Source organism: Triticum aestivum, chromosome 5B, assembly GCF_018294505.1.
Source record: "Triticum aestivum cultivar Chinese Spring chromosome 5B, IWGSC CS RefSeq v2.1, whole genome shotgun sequence".
Lineage (NCBI taxonomy): Eukaryota > Viridiplantae > Streptophyta > Magnoliopsida > Poales > Poaceae > Triticum > Triticum aestivum.
Window position 1 is genome coordinate 689,371,117 of NC_057807.1, and position 4,940 is coordinate 689,376,056.

The window sequence follows — 4,940 nt, forward strand, 5'->3', positions numbered from 1 at the left end:
GGACGTAAATTATTTGACCATCGACATTCCCTGATCAAGGTAAACTGTAGCTAACTAGCTGATTGACCAATCAGAAAATGTATAAAGTAACCACCAATGCAACAGATTATGTTCTACTTCTAGCGCATTCATTCATAAGCGAAACATGGTGAACTGGAATCTAGAACTCATCGACATAGGGAGACTTCATCCACATCCAACAAATAGACACGAGCTAGATTTGAGGAAGTCAGTCAAACAAATCTGTAAAAGTAAGCATTCATGCCTGCTGGATTTGTAAGCAATTAGTTGATCCACCAAACGGGAAAGAGCATTGACAACATTAAATTGCAGAAGCAAAACTAACAGCAACCCAAAATCACCCAAATCACTAGTTGATTAGCAACAAACAAGACGCGCGTGCGTGGTAATTCGAAGAAGAAACGGCCCTGCCGACAACGGCGCCGCCCATGACAAGGAGCTGCCCTGTACAATCCACCAATTAGTATACATTACATGACAGGTTATTTACTACTCCATAAGTACATAAGTAGTATTTGTATCAGTACAGCTACACTGGCACGTAGTACAAACATGGTATCTCAGCATTCACTTGTAGGTGGCATCTGTATATACCTAGAGGTTAGCTCATCTTTTTATGTCAAGAATAGAAATCATATAGATTTCCTTGAATAACATAGGAGAAGAAAAATGTTCATCAAATATGTATCACAAATTTAATGATGAAACAAGGCTAGATGAAGACATTTTCTAATTGACAAGCACCCAAATATATGCAGGCACCAGTTCAGGAAATTCATGACTTGGACAGTGTATTAATAGCAGATATGATGAAGCAATGTACTTGTACTTGATCTAGTTGAATACATGCAGAATAAGTTCATGGTATAATTTGAATAGGATCAACAAGCCATTCATCCAAATTTGATGTACTTCCATGCTAAGGTGCATACGATTGTATTTCCATGAGGGGGGTTATTTCATATCCCTTAATTTTAATACATTGGCATGATAACATGCTAGCTCTGGCAACGTTGAGACAATCAATTAATCTGCACCGAGCAAACATGAATAGGACCGAAGGAATAAATTTTGTTCAGATTCAATTATATTTAACACATTCACAGCAGATTTAATTGGAAGCAACTTAAACTGCTGCATGAAGGAAACGTCTGTGGACCGCTCCGCCATGTAAACAGATGAATTTGAATAAATATAAACATGTAACAAAATGGAAATGTTATGATATCTCTGTTGCATGAGTTTTTGTCATCAATCGCATCTCGACTCGGCAGATCTACCCGACAATCCAGGCATAATCGAGAGGGATTTCGCGACAACAAACTATGGTACAACATCGTCTAGAACAGATCATCAAAAGCAAAATGGAGGAGCGGGATACTTTACTCTCGGATGATGGTATATTGACACGTCTACATGAGATAATCGTCTAGAAATGTAAAAAGTTTTCAGTAAACATACTAGTGCTCTGCACAATGTTGCTCCACAGCTCAACTGAACTTCAGAAAAAGAAGAAGACATCAGACCCGTCGGTTATTTTCCCGGTGTTGGTGTACTCCAGCGCCATGTACCTGCCAAACCAGTCAATGCCATTGTGTTTTATTCAGGTCTGGGATGGTTTAACGTAATGGGAATGAAATTGGAATGGTGGACTTCGTACCCGAAAGTCCCCATCACCCGCGTAGACACATGATTGTGTCGTCTTCGTGCTGGAGCTTGGCCATACCAAAGTCAGCAACCTGCACAAGACAGAAAAAGCCCCATCACGCTCTGAGATGAACATTCAGAATATATCTTTCAAGCGCATGTACGCAGGCATGTCCCAGTTGAATAAAAGACTTCATTTTAATAGTTGGATTCCGGAGACGATTCTTAGTGCTTCAAATCATTCAGTTATCTGAATTAACAGTACAGAAAAGAATTGAAGATCTCAATGACAGTAGTAATTGGAGGGATAAATCAACACTTGTTCTAAGGACAATAAGATGATTGGTGCCAGGCAGTGTGGGGTCTCATCAGTCACCAAGCTGAACATGAGTGTTTAAATTTGGCAACTAGGACTAACCAAAGTACCAAACAGAGCTTTTCAGGCTATAGCAGCAACATATTAAACTAGCCATGGACCTACCTAACTCCCAAAGCACTAACCCATCCCCAATTAGTTCAGACAAAAAAATCCCACATGGCTAAATGGGCATGCACCTCTCTGTACTTCTGCAGATAAACCTTGAGGGGCTCAATGTACTCCTGAAAGCCTAGCGTGGCCATCGCCCAGAGCAGGTCGTCAATGTTGATGGTCTTGCGCTTCTGCCTCTGGCACTTGTCGCTCGCCCTGTTGTACAGACAAGACAAAACGGCGACAGGTCAGCACGAGACCACAAAACATAATTTGAACCATGTGAATCAATACTGCTATGCTATGTTGAAACAGAGCATCAGATCTGAAACTCTGTAAAATGGGAAGAACGGAAGTATACCTTGCTCTTGGTGACGTTGATGGCGTGGAACATGAGAGTGCCGGACGATGGCGAGCACGACAGGGTTGTCGGTGGACTCCGGGTCGGCGACCTTGCCGGACTCCTCGTCGGCCTTGACGCCATGGTGGATGAGCAGCATGGCGTCCTCGACGATGAGGTTGGGGCCGCCGCCGACGCCCCAGTCGAGGCAGTGCTCGGTGCACCACCAGCACTCCTCGAGTGCCGTGGCTAGGGTTCCGGGCGCGCGCGAGGAAGGAGAGAAGGTTGGAGGGGGTGGTGGCAGTGGGATGAGGCGTCTCCTCCTCCTCTGCCGACGGATCTGGAGGACGCGGCCAGCCTAGGTCGAGTCGGTCTAGAGGGGAGGGGAGGGGAGGGGAAGGAGCAAATGGTGGGGGAAGCCGGCAGCGGGGTAGAGGGCGGAGTCGCCGGCGGCGAGGCAGATGTGCTCGGCGGTGGTGCTGAATTTGGGGGCACATGAGAAGGAAGAGGGGATACCGAGGCGGTGGAGAAGCGACTGGATGCGGCGGCGGTGGCAGCCTTTGCCTCCCGGAGGCCCCGCGACACGCGGCTGCGCCACATCTCACAGATCGCGGCGGCCCCTGGCGCGCGCGTGTGTGTAGGGTTCGACTGTGGAGCGTGGGTGGGATTGGAGAGGAGGGGATCTCCATCCAGGAAGGGGAGGGGAGGGGAGTGGAGGTGGCGCCGGCGACGGAGTGGATGTGGTCACCAACGGCTGGTTCGTGGGGATCCAGATCGTGGGGACGACACCATTCGTGGGGGATGGCGGCGGCGCGTCGGTAACGAGGTGAGGGTGTGTGGTGGTCTGGTTGGTTCGGTTGGGTGGTGAGGGAAGGGGAGGGGCGAGGGGAGGGGGCGTGGGGGAGGCCATGAACGACGGCGAGCTCTGATGGAGGGAGGTGGCGGTGGCGGCGATGTATCTAGAAGGGAGGAGGCGAGCTCTCTCCATCGGGCGAGACAGCGAGGAGACAGGGGATCTGGAATGGGATCGATGGATGGATGTGGAAACTGGAAAGAAAGGAGGTGGGGGGGTGGATGCAAAATGACCATCTAGGAATCTGTGGTTGGTGTGAAGGGTTGAGGATGGCCGTTGGATCCGCGAGCATCCGACGGTGTTTGATGCATGATCCGCGTGATACGTCCACGGACCAATCAGAATGCAGTACGACGTTATGACCTTCTAAATTAGTCGTAGTTGACTAAAAATAATTTTCGAGTGTCCAAAATGAGTTTTTTTGTGAAGGACCTACCATATATTTGTTGTAAAATTGGACCAAATCAATTTTATAAAATACTAGGCATATTTAATGCATAATAGACCACATGGTTGGGTGTCAAAAACTTTTATCCACCTCTCATAAAAAAGACAAATTTCTGCCAATTCAATAGGAAGCGGGTCAAATTTGAACTGCGACTGCCTCATAGTTTGCTATTTAGTTTTCTCAAAAATCATTTCTAGGTACAAAAATATCAATTGAATCAGAGAAAAACCAAAAGTTTTCCAAGAGTCAACCACTAGCTAGGAACGGTCATTCCCGCCGTTTTGACCTCATTTTGAAACGGGCATGAAAAATTCAAAAAATCAAAAAAAATGGAAAACCTTCGCATTGTGTCATTATATGTGTCCAAGTTACCAGGAAAAATAATAAACTTGTAATATGATAATTTTTTTAAAAAAGTGTTCTCATAAACCAGCTATCATGTGTGGAGATCAATGGCATCCAAGCCAAATGATCAATCTTATGGCCACATTCATAACATAGTTTGTTAAAATGATCTCATATCGTGCACAAGGGTGCATATTGGAATGGCAAACAATGTTTCCTAAGGAAGTTTTCATTTTCTTTGAATGAAAAAATCATTTTCCATTTTTCGAGAGCCCAAAATGAGGTTTTTTTGCGAAGGACCTACCATATATTTGTTGCAAAATTGGACCAAATCAATTTTCTAAAATATTAGGCCATATTTAATGCACAAATAACCAAATGGTTGGGTGTCAAAAGATTTGATCAATCTCTGGTTAAAAAGACAAACTCCCGTCGATTTAGTAGGAAGCAGGTCAAATTTGAAGTGCCGCTGCCTCATAGTTTGCTCTTTATTTTTTCCAAAAATCATTTCTATGTACACAAGTATCTATTTAATCAGAGAAACACCAAAAGTGTTCCAAGATTCAACCACTAGCTAGGAACGGGCATGCCCGTCGTTTTGACCGCATTTTGAAACGGGCATAAAAAATTCAAAAAAATCAAAAAAAATGGAAAACCTTCGCATTGTGTCATTATATGTGACCAAGTTACCAGGAAAAATAATAAACTTGTAATACAGCAATTCTTTTAGAAAAGTGTTCTCAGAAATGAGCTATCATGTGTGAAGATTCATGACTTTCAACCCAAATGATCAATCTTATGGCCACATTCATGGCAT

General features: G+C 44.7%; 1 long non-coding RNA gene across 1 annotated transcript; it reads right to left on the reverse strand.

Annotated features, from left to right (window-relative positions):
• Positions 1 to 1,562: 1,562 nt before the first annotated feature.
• On the reverse strand, positions 1,563 to 3,462 carry LOC123117698 (uncharacterized). The gene is made up of 4 exons (XR_006457482.1): positions 2,499 to 3,462; positions 2,224 to 2,353; positions 1,682 to 1,760; positions 1,563 to 1,592 (listed from the first exon to the last, which is right to left on the reverse strand). It is a non-coding gene; the product is annotated as an uncharacterized lncRNA (long non-coding RNA).
• Between the last annotated feature and the right edge of the window lie 1,478 nt (positions 3,463 to 4,940).